The sequence below is a fragment of the Hemitrygon akajei genome, chromosome 28, assembly GCF_048418815.1.
Source record: "Hemitrygon akajei chromosome 28, sHemAka1.3, whole genome shotgun sequence".
NCBI classification, from domain to species: Eukaryota; Metazoa; Chordata; class Chondrichthyes; order Myliobatiformes; family Dasyatidae; genus Hemitrygon; species Hemitrygon akajei.
Genome location: NC_133151.1, coordinates 36526913 through 36541661, shown reverse-complemented (window position 1 = coordinate 36541661; position 14749 = coordinate 36526913). Strand labels below are relative to the sequence as shown.

At 47.9% G+C, this 14749-nt stretch overlaps 1 non-coding gene across 1 annotated transcript; it reads left to right on the top strand.

The window, feature by feature from the left end:
- Positions 1 to 12798: 12798 nt before the first annotated feature.
- On the top strand, positions 12799 to 12870 carry trnad-guc (transfer RNA aspartic acid (anticodon GUC)). Its single transcript has one exon. It is a non-coding gene; the product is annotated as a tRNA-Asp (tRNA).
- Positions 12871 to 14749: the final 1879 nt, after the last annotated feature.

Sequence of the window (14749 nt, the reverse complement as noted above, 5' to 3'; positions counted from 1 at the left end):
CAGGGGTGAGGAGACCAATGGACAATGGTGCTTCTACCACCAGCGGTGGGGCGCAGAAGCCTGCCGCTGTAGCCCGCCCTGCAAGTTCCCGGGAAACGCCGGGGCCTGCCGCCGCTGATGGCTACAGCGGCTGGCCATCGGGATAGCCTCCTGAATGTCTGGGATAAGCAGTCGGGACGCTGCATTCTGGTTGACACCGGAGCCGAGATCAGCATCTTACCTCTGACAAGTTACGACACCCGCCACAGAGAACCGGGTCCCACACTGAGGGCCGCGAACGGCAGCACAGTAAGGACCTGCGGGACCCGTACGGTGCGGCTACAGTTCGGTTCACGTGGGACTTCACACTGGCCGCTGTAGCCCAACCGCTCCTGGGAGCAGATTTTTTGCGAGCTCACAGCCTACTGGTCGACCTGCCAAGGAAGAGACTGGTCCACGCTGAGACCTTTCAAACGTTCTCCCTGGGTGAAGCCCAGTTGCCGGCCCCACACCAAGACTCCATCACGCAGTCCGACAACGACTTCACCAGAGTCCTGGCGGGTTTCCCATCGGTTCTGGCGCCGCAGTTCACGGCAGCCATGCCCAGACATGGCGTACAGCACCACATCCCGATACAAGGACCATCCCGTGCTCGAAGGCTTCCCCCGGACAAGCTCCGACTGGCGAAGGAGGAGTTCAAGAGGATGGAGGAATTGGGGATCATACAGCGGTCCGACAGCCCATGGGCCTCCCCCCTGCACATGGTGCCCAAAGCAACAGGGGGCTGGAGTCCATGCGGCAACTACCGCAGGCTGAACGAGGCTACAACACCGGACCACTACCCTGTGCCGCACATTGAGGACTTTGCAGCAAACCTGCACGGCGCACGGATCTTCACCGAGGTAGACCTCGTCCGGGGATACCATCAAATCCCGATGCATCCGGACAACGTCCCCAAAACGGCAGTCATCACCCCGTTCGGCCTTTTCGAGTTCCTCCGCATGCTGTTCGGCCTAAAGAATGCCGCACAGACATTTCAGCGGTTAATGGACGCGGTGGGACGCGACCTGGACTTCGCTTTCATCTATTTGGACGACATCCTCCGTCAACTCTACGCCCGACTGAGTGAATACGGCCTAACAATCAACCCGGCCAAATGCCAGTTCGGGTTCAACACCATCGACTTCCTGGGCCACAAGATTACTAAAGACAGGGCAACCCCTCTGCCCGCCAAGGTAGACGCGGTCCATCATTTCCCCCGACCCAACATAATCAAAGGCTTTCAGGAATTCGTGGGTATGGTAAATTTCTACCACCGCTTCCTCCCTTCAGCAGCCCGAATCATGCGCCCCCTGTTCGCCCTGATGTCGGGTAAAGGCAAGGACATTACCTGGGATGAGGAGTCCGCCGCCGCTTTCATTAAAACGAAGGATGCCTTGGCGAACGCCGCAATGCTAGTGCACCCCAGAACGGACGTCCCTACCACCCTCATAGTGGACGCATCTAACACGGCAGTCGGTGGAGTGCTGGAACAACCCATCGAGGGTCGCTGGCAACCACTGGCATTTTTCAGCAAACACCTATGACCACCCAAGCTCAAATACAGTGCTTTCGACCGGGAACTGTTGGCGCGATAACCTGGCAATCTGGCATTTCAGGTACTTCTTAGAAGGTAGGCCCTTCACCGCGTTCACAGACCACAAACCTCTTACATTTGCGTTCACGAAAGCATCCGACTCCTGGTCGTCCCGCCAGCAGCAACATCTGTCCTACATCTCCAAATACACGATGGATGTCCGGCATGTCTCCGGAGAGGACGATGTTGTGGCGGACGCCCTCTCCTGCCCTAACATCCAAGCCCTGTCCCAGGGGGTAGACTATGAAGCGCTGGCGGAGGCGCAGCAGGCAGACGAGGATATCCCTAGTTACAGAACAGCAGTCTTCGGTTTGCAGCTCCAGGACCTCCCTGCAGGCCCAGGTGAGAGGACCCTACTCTGTGACGTCACCACCGGCCAACCCCGCCCCGTCGTCCCGGCAGCCTGGCAGCGGCACGTTTTCATCTCCATCCACAACTTAGCGCACCCCTCCATCAGGACAACTGTCCGGATGGTAGCAAACAGGTTCGTTTGGCACGGACTCCACAAGCAGGTCAGTGAATGGGCCAAAACGAGCATGCACTGCCAAACAGCCAAGGTGCAGCGGCACACCAAAGCCCTGCCGCAGCAGTTCCACCCCACCCACCGGCGTTTCAACCACATTCATGTGGATATCGTGGGCCCCCTGCCAGTGTCGCGAGGAGCGCGGCACCTATTGACTATTGTGGACCGGTTCACAAGATGGCCAGAGGCAGTCCCGCTCACCGACACCGCCTCCAAATCTTGCGCCCGAGCACTGATTGCAACCTGGATATCTCGGTTTGGTGTACCGGCCCACATTACCTCCGACAGAGGCGCCCAGTTCACCTCCAGCCTGTGGTCAGCTGTGTCCAGCCTTTTGGGGACACAGCTGCACCACACAACTGCCTACCACCCACAGTCGAACGGACTAGTGGAGCATTTCCACCGTCACCTGAAGTCGGCTCTTATGGCCCGCCTCAAAGGGCCTAACTGGGTGGACGAGCTTCCCTGGGTCCTGCTCGGAATCCGCACGGCGCCCAAAGAAGATCTGCACACCTCGTTGGCCGAGTTGGTGTACGGCGCACCCCTGGTCGTCCCAGGGGAGTTCATACCAGCCTCAAGGGTGCAAGAGGAAGAACCCGCAGCAGTCCTGGGCAGACTACGCGAGAGGCTTGGTAACCTGGCCCCCATACCCACTTCACAGCATGGACAGAACCCGACCTGCATACCCAAAGACCTGCAAAACTGTAAGTTTGTTTTTGTATGACGGGGTGGACATCGGGCACCACTACAGCGGCCCTACGAGGGGCCGTTTACGGTGATCAGAAACAACAGGTCCACATTCGTGCTGGACATTGGGGGGCAAGAGGAGGTTTTCACAGTGGACCGACTCAAACCAGCCCGTGTGGACTTGGCGCAGCCGGTCGAGATTCAGGCACCGCGGCGCAGAGTCAGACCTCCCAAACAGAGTCCGACCCAGACTGAGGACATTGGGGGGTGTATCGCCGGTTCGGGGGGGGGGGGGGGTTATGAGGTGACCCACTTCCGAGCGCACTCGAACTGGCTCACAAAGTGGCGCGTGCCGGCATTGAGGCCGGTCGCAAAAAGGGCGCCAAGCCTGCTTCACCAGCAAGAGGAAAAGCCCGCACGCGGGACAGGACTGTGAATAAATAGAGAACATGACATGCAGAATACTTGAAAGTGAAGTGATACATTGTGGGAAACAGTTCAGTGGTGAGTTAAGTGAAGTTAAATAGAGTTATCTCCACTGGTTCTGGTTTAAAGTGACACCAGTGAATCTCTTTTTCTGGTAAACAAATAGCCTGTAACTTTCCTTTCAACTTGGACGCAATTTGATGTGGCAGAACCAAGGTGAGGAAGACCCGAAGTACGGATGGTTTAAACTCCGGGCTGAAATGGAAAAGTCAGGTACAGGCCAAATCGAGGTGGCGGGGACCAGGCCCCAGATCGCATCAAAGCAACTGAACCCAATGTTTGGACGACGATTTAGACGCAGGGCCAGAACGAAAAGGTCAGGTTGTTCTGCCCGAGGCCAGGGACAAAAGATATTTAACGATAGGATCAGCTTGCATCTGAAAAAGCATAAACAAGTTCAGAGTAGCCAATATCGCTTTGCATGGGCAACGTCAAGTCTTGCAAACTTGGCCGAACGTTTTAAGTGACAAATTCAGTTGATGAGAGCTGGGTAGTGGGTACAGGACACAAGGACTTTGGTAAATCTTTCAACAAGAGTCCCCATGGTAGGCTGATCCACAGCATGGAAGCACATGGCTCAAAAGAAATTTGGTAGAATGTATTCAAAATGTACTTGGTCAGAGAACACAGGAGGTAATGTTTGAGGGGTGTGATTCTGACTGGAGACCTGTGAACAGTGGGGCCCCACAAGGAATTCTACTCTTTGTGAAATGATTTGGATGAAAATGAAGGAGGGCTGATTTGTTGGTCTGCAGAGACACAGAAATTGGTGCAGTTATGGATCGTGAGGAAAGTTGCCAAAGGATTCAGCAGAACATAGACCGGCTGGAAATGTGGGCAGAGAAATGAGAGATAAGTCGGTGTACTCTGGGAAGTCAAATGTCAGAGGATTTCTTTGGAATTCCTCTCCCCATCAGAGTGGCTGGAATTACAGTTACGGCAGTGACATGCTCCACCTCAGGATGTGGGAGTCACTCAGTGTCCCCGATAACTTCACATGAGGGAAGTGCACCGAGGTGCAGCTCCTGACTGACCGTGTGAAGGAAATGAAGATGGAGATGGACAGACCGAGAGTTTCCAGGATGCTGAGACCAGAGATTCAGTGAGATGGTCACACCTGAGGTCAGGATGCAGACTGTTGTGTGACCATCACGACGGAAAGGGGAAGAGACAGACAGAGTAATGTCTCCCTGTGGCCGTGACCCTCAGCAACAAGTTCACTCCTTTGGATACCCCTGGGAGGATGACGACCCAGAGACAGCAGCCCGTCAGGTCGGTGGTACTGAGACCCCAGACCGATGCTCCGCGGGAGGAAAGGTCAAGCAGAGCAGTGATGACAGTAGACTCACAGTACAGGGGATGTGCAGGAGATTCTGTGGCAGCAACAGAGATGACACGATGGTGTGTTGTCTTCTGGCTACTGGGGTCAGGTTCGTCTCAGGTGTGCAGGATTTCCTAAAGATAAACTTGCCAGTCGAGTCAGTGGTCAGTTATCAGAACAAAGGCAAGGAGCAAATTCCTTGGAAAAATGTAGTGAATCTGTGTAGCCTATGTCAGGATGTTGTTCAGTGACAAGAGATCAGCATTTAACACCGTCAATCCCACAGTCCTGATCAATAAGCTATGGAACCTGGTCCCTCTGCAAATGGATCCTTGACTTCCTAACCGGGAGACCACAATCTGTGCGGATTAGTGATAATCCACACAGATTGTGTAGATTCATGGAGATGGGCTAACCCCTTTGACATCAATGGATCTGGGGTTGAGAGGGTAAACAGCTTTAAATGAGTTGGTTACAATCTGGAACACACTGTCTGAGGGAGTGATGCAGGCTGGTATTTAAGGACCATCTGGCTAAACATTTGAATCACCAGGGCAGGGTAGGAGACAGACCAAGTGCTGAGTTAGTGGAGACAGACTATCAATGGTCAGTATAGACATGCAGAAACCACTGACTGTGAAAGTTCAGAGGGAACCTGGAACACAGAACTTCAGGATGGACTTACCTAAAATACTCAGAACCCAGGACAATGGATTTTTGTTGGACAAAGGTATTAATGCATTAGGGTTAATAGTGAATCAACCCCATCAAAAGGCTACCAAAATGCACCCATTCCACAGGCACCAGTAACAGTACTTTTAAATGGGAATTCAGTGAAGAACACTGGTTAATAGCAGGAGAGATGGCGGACGGCTTGGTCACAATGGAAGGGTGCAAATATCTTCTCAGAGTATAATGCGTTCAGTGGAACAAGCTCACAGCTGAGAATGAAGGTAACAAACCCCACTGCAGTGCAGGACTGCTGTTGCCAGGGTTGTCCAGGATAGAAACAGACCCTCTGGCCCATCACATTTATGCTCCCCATCACGCACAGCTATACTAATCCCACTTTCCTGCATTAGTTTCATATCCCTCTGGGCCTTGCTCACTGAAGTACCTGTGCATGTGTCTCTAATATTGTTACACAGTTCCCTGTATGTGGCATCACAGGTAGACAGGGTTGTGTGTTCTACTTGCCTTATCAGCCAAAGAACTGCCTCTCATTAGAATTGTACAAAACAGTTTAAAGACAGATTTAAAGGGGATCTGAAGGGTACATACTTCACACTGAGAATAGCTGCTATCCTAAATCAGCTGCCGGAGGAGGTGTGGGGGCAGAAACCCACGAAGTCTCTGTTCATTAAACCTTCCCAGGAACCTGTCATTCACTGTGTACATCCTGCCCTGGTTAAACCGCCCAGAATAGAGTCAGTGATTTATACAGAACTGAAACCGTCCCTTCGGTAAAACTCATCCACGCCGACCAAGTTGTCGACCTGAACTCGTCCCATCCGCCTGCATTAGGCCCGTGTCCCTCTCAACCTTTCCTATCCATGTAACTGTGCAAATATGGTTGAAATATTGTACCTGAGGCAGAGAGCCGGTGTGGTGAGGCGCTGACAGACGCTCACTGTTCCGTGGGCAGGAAGAGGAGAGGCCGATTCCCACAGTGGAGCCGAAACCCAAAGTAGAGACCGACTCCACTTTACTACAACCCCGTGCCCACCATCCCGGACTAACCGCCCGCCCCGGACCGTTCCCCTGGAAACGACGTCGGTGACGGTGGGACCACTATGACGTCAGCTCGTCACAGAACGGCAATCGCGCGGTATCAACATCCCGGGAGGCGGGGCAGAGTGAGCTGTCAATCAGTGGAGCCGCTGAGAAATTGCGAGCTTTGTAACAGAGTGGGTACAGAGGGGCATTTCCGGGAATAGTGACCCCCCTCCCCACACCCACGGGAATTGAGTGTGTTATAGACAGTAATATTCACATTTTCATTTGACTCTTCGGTCTTATAAATAGTTAATGTTTGTAATTTGTATAATCTTGTGTATATAATTTTTTATAACTTGGGGTGAAATAACGTTGTATCTGGATCACTGAACCTCTTCATGAAAACAGAACGTTATGGAAAAATATTGTCAAAGTCAACATTTTAATCCAAATTAAGTTAGTAGAAACATAGAAAACCTCCAGCACAATACAGACGCTTCGGCCCACAATGTTGTACTGAACATGTCCCTACCTTAGAAGTTACTAGGCTTACCCATAGCCCTCTATTTTTCTAAGCTCCATGTACCTATCTGAAAGTCTCTGAAAAGACCCTATCTTATCCGCCTCCACCACCGTTGCCAGCAGCCCGTTCCACGCACTCACCACTCTCTGAATAAACAACTTGCCACTGACATCTCCTCTGTACCTACTCCCCAGCACCTTAAACCTGTGTCCGCTTGTGGCAGCCATTTCAGCCCTGGGAAAAAGCCTCTGACTATCCACACAATCAATGCCTCTCATCAACTTATACACCTCTATCTGGTCACTTCTCATCTTCTGTCATTCCAAGTAGAAAAGGCTGAGTTCACTCAACCTATTCTCATAAGGCACACTCCCCAATTCAGGCAACATCTTTGTGAATCTCCTCTGCACCTTTTCTATAGCTTCCACATCCTTCCTGTAGTGAGGCAACCAGAACTGAGCACAACACTCCAAGTGGAGTCTGTCCAGGAACTTATATAGCTGCAACAATACTTCTCAGCTCCGAAGCTCAATCCTACGATTAATGAATACCAAGGCACCGTATGCCTTCTTAACCACAACGTCAGACTGTGTAGCATCTTTGAGTGTCCTATGGATTCAGACCTCTGATCCTCCACACTGCCAAGAGTCTTATCATTAATGCTACATTCTACCATCGAATTTGAACTACCAAAATGAACCACATCACACTTTCCTGCCACTTCTCAGCCCAGATTTGCATCCTATCAATGTCCCGCTGTTATCTCTGACCGCGCTCCACACTATCCACAACACCCCCAACCTTTATGTCATCAGCAGATTCGCTAACCCATCCCTCCACTTCCTCATCCAGGTCATTTATAAAAATCACAAAGAGTAGGGGTCCCAGTACAGATCTCTGGGGCGCACCACTGTTCACCAGCCTCCATGTAGAATATTACCACTCTATAACCACTCTTTGCCTTCTGTGGGCAAACCAGTTCTGGATCCACAAAGCAACGTCCCCTGGGATCCCATGCCTCCTTACTTTCTCAATGTGCCTTGCATTGTGTTCCTTATCGAATGCCTTGTTGAAATCCATATACACTACATCTACGGCTCTGCCTTCATCACTGTGTGCAGTCACATCCTCAAAAAATTCAACCAGGCTCGTAAGGCACGACCTGCCTTTCACAAAGCCATGCTGAATATTCCTAATCATATGATGCCTTCATAAATCCTGCCTCTCAGTATCTTCTCCATCAACTTATCGACCTCTGATGTAAGACTCACTTCTTGAGACTTGGTCAGAGCACAGCAACAGATCGATTTTGTTTTGCATCGGCCTTGTCTGAGAACCTGGACCTTGGAGTCAACTGACTTTGAAGACTCGCGCTATTCGTTCAATAATTAGATGTTCTTTTGAGCCCGTTACCTGTTTGAGAGTTTTGGTTACTAGTCCTGTTTTTGCCCAACATTTACTGATTTATTTTCATTTGAACACTGTTCACATGAAAGATTTGTGAACTATCGACCCGCTTCAGTGTCTCTCACATTGCACTTTGGCCATATCCAAACCAGGGCAACAAAACAAACCCCTTTTCAACAATGTATCGGATCACTGAAATATCACACCTTAGAATTAATGTCTTTGCTGATGTATGGAACCCACAGATGAACCCAATACTCTGAGAAACAGAGAAAATACTGAATAGTTCAGGCGGCATCTGTGTAAAGTTAATGTTGCGTATGGAGTCGTTAATTCAGCTACTCTTGTCTGCTGAGTGATGTGTGTCTTCATCACTGTCAGTTGCGGTTTTCACGTTCGTTTTCTTCCACACAACCCAAAACACCTTGACCTGTCACACAACCCCCAAACCCCACGCACTACCGCCACAGTGTGTAAAAGGACATACTCACCAGGACTCCCTCGCTTTGCTTCCCAATATAAGTCCAGGACTAAATCAGCCCGATTCTACTGAAATAGGAAATTCCATTTTCACTGGTAGGTTTGCAAATGCTACATTACGTTAATCAAGGTTGCTTTCAAGTTTAACAGAATTGCTTCAATAGCAATTCCTACCCACAATCGTACGGCTGTGGATCGTATCTGATCTCAGAACCTCATATTATATTCAATAACGCTGAACAAACAGCATCGTTTTGGGCCATTCGGAGGGCAGTTTTTCAACTGATAACTTTATCTCTCCAGGCATCTGGTGTAGCCTCCTGAACATTCCCAGGGTTCCTTAGTCTCATTTTGAACTTAAAAGAAATTCATAGAATCAGGTAGAGGCAAAAGTCACCAAGAGAAACTCGCTTATGAACTACTGCGCCCTGATATTGAAGATCTCGGACAGCAGGCCCACAGGTGAAGTATTGAATGGTGGGAATTGAAAGTGACCGCACTGGTTTCCTTTGGTAGACCAAAGTCCAGCTGGATGGTCTGTCTGCGACTCTCTTTCTTTCTCTCTCTCTCTCTCTCATCTATTTTGTATCTTATGCTTGTCTGTTACTCTTTCACTTCCAGCATCTATTCCTCTCCCAATTTCAAGCACAATTTTTATTTTACAACAAACAAACAATACTGAGTTAAAGAGTCATTGCTAGTGAGTGCAGAGGTTGCTCGGGGTTGAAGTGAGTGAAGTTATTCACGCTGCATCATCCAGCTACCCCCTGTATTTTGCACATTCAGGAGATGGACACAGTGTCTATAGAAGCGAGACAAAGCTACATCTATTTCATGGACCCTATACAGATTACAGAGGTGGAGATATGTGCTCTCCTCAGATAAATGAGGATAGATAAATCCCCAGGGTGTTCCCTCAGACTGTGCAGGAGGGAAGTGCAGAGAGTGCCAGAACTCTACCAGAGATAGTTAAATCATGCTTTGCAACAGATGTGCTACCAGAGGACTGGAGGGTAGCAATGTTGTTCTGCTCTTTAAGGATGGCTCAAAAATTAAACCTGGAAATGATAGGCCCTTAAGCCTGACATCATTATTTGCAAAGTAAATGGAATATATTTAGAGGGGCTGGATTTACAAGTATTTGGATAAACATGAACTGATTAAGGATATTCATCATGGCTTTGAGCGTGGTAGTTAATGCCAACTAATCTTACAGAGTTTTCAAGGAAGTTATCAGAAAAGTTCACAAAGGGAAGGAAGTGGATGTTGTCTACATGGACTTCAGCAAGGTATTTGACAAGGTCCTGCATAATGGTTTGGATAAGACGTTTCAGGGATTGGTGCTGGGTCTATTGCTGTCTGTCATCTATATCAATGATCTGTGTGATAATGTGGTGAACTGGATCACAAATATATGGCTCATATCAAGATTAGGGCTGCTGTGGACAGCGAGGAACGCTATCATAGATTGCAGTGGGATCTGGAGCAGCTGGTAAAATGGGCTGAAAATGGCAGATGGAACTTAATGCTGACAAGCGTGAGTTCTTGTACTTCTGTAGGGTACAGTGAACCGTGGGGAAGTAAGGAGTATGCTAGAACAAAGGGAACTGGGATTACATGTCCATAATAGTTGAAAGGGGTGTCAAGGTAGATAGTGTCATAAAGAAAGCTTTTGGCATATCAAAGTATCGAGTGCAGGAGATGGGATTATTTTGAAGTTGAATAAGTCAGTGGTGAGGCATAATTTGAAGTATTGTGTGCAGTTTTGTTTGCCAACTCACAGGAATGCAAATAAGTTTGAAAGAGTGAAAGGAAATATTACAAGGACGTTGCTGGGTCTGGAGGACCTGAGTAATAAGGAAAGATTGAATAGATTAGAACTTTATTTCTCGGAAGGTAGAGGATTGAGAGGATATTTGAAAGGGGTACACAAAATTATGAGGGGTATTGTTCGGGTACATGCAAGCAAGCTTTTCCCCCTCAGGTTGGGTGGGATGACAACCGGAGGTCATGGGTTGAGGGTGAAAGGTGAAAGGTTTAAGGGATCATGAGCGGAAAGTTCGTCACTCAGAAGGTTGTGGAAAACACAAGTGGTATATGCAAGCTCGATTTCAATGTACCAGAGATGTCTGGATAGGTTCATGGCTGATAGGGCTATGGAGGTCAATAGCCTTGGTGCACGCAGATGGGATTAGGCAATTTAAATAGTTATGGGGTGAAGGGCCTGTTTCTGTGTTGTACATTTCTGTGATATTATGGCCTCACCAGTACCCTGTAAAGTTGCAGCATAACCTCCCTGCTCTAAAATTCAATTTCTCTAGCCAACATTCTATTTGCAGGTTGGTAACCAATTGAACGAAACGTTTGCAATCGCGGTCCCAAGTCACCCTGCACAGCAGCTTACTGCATTTTTTCAGCATTTAAATTATCATCTGAACTGTATCTTTTCTTAGAAATGGATGACGTTGCTCTTGTCAGCATTTTACTCCATCTCCCAGACAATTCCCCATTAGTATCGATGTTGTCAGCTCATCCCACCACCCCTTAGAATGATCTCTGACTTCTCTGACCCTGCTACCTTGTTTGGCAACATATTGGCAACGCTCTCTAGTCCGGTCTGCTGCGTAAGTCTTGGGAAGACAATATACGACCCGGCCAAACATCTGAGATAGAGGTGCAAGCCCAGCTCAAACCCCTGTTTATGTGGATGCTGAGTGATTTGTTACCGTGTTCAAAATGTACCACGGAATAACAGGTAGTACACCATATACAATTAAACTATTTAGCTTTATAATTCTTAATTTGACTAAAGGGTTAGTAGGAAAAACAAAGAAAATGGCCAATTTTAATAAAACAGTCTGAAGTGCACAAGTTAGAGCTGATAGTTTCCCATTCGCCGATCCTCCTCCTACGTCCGCGGACGATGTTGAATCATGGTCCCACTCCGGGTCCTTCCCTCCGGCGTCTCCTTCCTTCATCTCCCGACGAACAGAAGACCCGGCTCTACACCGGTGTCAGGCACACAACACGAAAACACACAGCCTTCATTGGGCGGTTTACATTCCAAATCACTCGTTATTGACCGGCGGAGGCAGGTACACTCACAACATTAGAGAATTGTCTGGGCGAGTACTTGAATTATCAAGACACTGAAGGAAATAGCTGCTGAGCGAGGTCGTTTTTGTTATGATCGGTACTTGATCGTCAGCACGGACATTGTGGGCCGAACGGCCTGTTTCAGGGTTGCATGATTCTGTGACTGTATGTTGCATTTATTAATCACAATAAAGGGGTTACTTTACTCTCGTAGTGGGGGGGGGGGGTGATGAGAGAGTGGATGGTGAGTAGACTGTCAGCACTCAGTGTGAACACATCATCCGACATGTTTTGTTGTTGGTTGTGGGAAGCTGGGTTAGAGTGAGAGCAGGAGGCTGCTGAGATCGGTTGACCGAGGAAAATGTGAGGGAGAGCAATTCCATCGTTGATGGACTGGCCTGGCCAGCCCATAATAATTTTCGAGTGACCCATGGATTGAAATGACTTGTGGAATTGGTAGGCGAGTTGTGAGGGTTGGAGCAGTGGGACGCTGGAAGTGCATGAGTGTGGCTGGAGGTGATTCTGAATGTTGTCGGTCGGATTCTTCAGTGTGGTGCAGTTCGTGTTATGTCCAGTTGGGGTCGCGATCGTCCGACAGAGCGGAGATACAGAAGCCGTGTTTGAGTGAAGTTGATTGAAGTGGGACTGATGGCTTCAGAATTGGATGGGCTACATGTCGTTTCCCGCCTGTGGCATTACGAAGGCAGAAATATAAATGTATGACTGTGATGAAAATGTTGATTGGAAGACGGAGTTGGGCTGGAATGAGAGCACCTGGTTTGGCTAATCGTTGAAGATAATAGGTGACTGAAAGGCTGGAGAAAAATGAGACTCTGCTGTGGGAAGGACACGTGTGAAAGGCTCCAGTATCGCAGTGAACAAACATCAAGATGATTCTGTTCACTGTGGTGTTTTCTGAAACGTGCATAAGCTAGGGCACGAATTCCTCGTTAGTATAGTGGTTAGTATCCCCGCCTGTCACGCGGGAGACCGGGGTTCAATTCCCCGACGGGGAGTTACAAATTTTACTGCATCATTCAAGGGGAATTTTGAATTAAGAAGACAAATTAAAGTGGACAAAGAATTTGAGTTTACGCTAAATCAGTTCATTCGGCATTGGCAAGCTGGAATATAGTTCGGACTGCTGTGAGCGCGGGACAGTAGAGCATCCCAGCAAGGAATGAAGCTAATCGTGGTGGGGGTGGGGAGTTCATTATAACATAATCACTCAGTACAATTGAGGGGTTCAGACTCCACTGTTAACCCACCTTCCGTATTTATGGGCCCCTACAACAAACTCAACAACTCGAGCGTTTAGTACCAACATGCGTTCATAAGGGTCGTGTTCTTTGAGTGGAACAGGAGCCTCATCTATGACATGAGATGCACAAACCACATATCCACTAACATTTTCACCAGTATCATATCAGGCGAAAAAGCCATCAAGGCCGAAAATTGAGAGGCAGAGGCATTTTATGAGGCATGAGGCATTTTACAGCGGGCAGAATTACAATTGTACAAATTCTCCAGTACAGTTTGGGAAAGGATTATTTAAAGTAAACTTCATAGTCTGTAGTGGTTGTGGCGGCTGAGGCTGAAACTGACTGTTAGCAAAGTTGCTTTGGCGCTGAGGGCATCTTTGAACTCAGTGGCGAGGCTGTCCACAAACAATGTGCACCTCTCACTGACGCCTCCACCTTTTACCAGTAACTGTCCTCCGCCATCTCCCCATGTTTCTTGAAGTGAATCAAAGAACTGCAAAATCCATAATTTAGTATAGCTTTTATTTTCTCTAAATAACACTATTAAATGTTCGGCACAAAATAAATACCAGTAACAAGTGGTTGACAAGTCAAATGCATTTAAAGCAGGAAACGTTCAAGCCAAATTTAGAATGAAATTGTAAACAGCTTTAATATAGTAATGATGAGCAACAATGTGGTCACTGTCATCTTTATTAAATATAAAACAGAATACAAGTTAAAATAACATTCAAATCATTCAGGGCAGCTGTCACAATATTTTTATACAACGGTCAATATTAATGAGACAATGGTAGAGCAGTCCAGGGAGTCTCCAGTCCTCACACAAATATTATCCACTCCCTTAACAGCTTGAAGCACTTGATTTCATCTGAAATTATTCAGAATTTTACATACCTCTTTTCATCTCACACAAGTAACAATCTACATTTCCTTTAACCCGGACTCATTTAATCATCATTTGCAATAACATTCATTCCGATCGAGTAAATCTGTGTATTTCTGAAATACCTTGTTTATCTACTTTACAAATTTATTAAGGTGCCCATCTGCTTTTTGTGCAATATGGTGTATCGTATGTCACTGTGGATTGTGAAGGAAACACTTCAGTATAACATGACATTTTAGTTCAAAGTGCATAAAAGTCTCCATATTGCTCATTCTCCCATCGAGCTTTTGAGAGATTTACACCAGCCTCATCAAGAACTCAAGAGACACTACTGGGGTGGGCTTTGTTGTAATCATACCTGTGGAGGGCAGGGGTAAAACAGGTTCCTACTACTTCCTGCTCAGACATTAGTACGAGTTGTGTCTTGTTAAACATAGAATAGTACAGCACATTACAGGCTCTTCAGCCCACAATGTTGTGCCGTCCCTCAAACCCTGCCTCCCATATAACCTCCCCCCATCTTAAGTTCCTCCATATACCTGTCTAGTAGTCTCTTAACACTGAAGTAGGCTCGATTACATTTTCCTCTTCTTTCCGACTCTTTTTCTCTAACTTTTTTTTCATGTTCTCTGCTCGTACTGTGAGGAGCAACCAATTATTTTTGCATTTCTCTCCAGGTGAACACCACAGGGCACCTGAAAGTTTCCTCTCTCCTTTATCTGTACTTCTGCAAGCACTCAATTC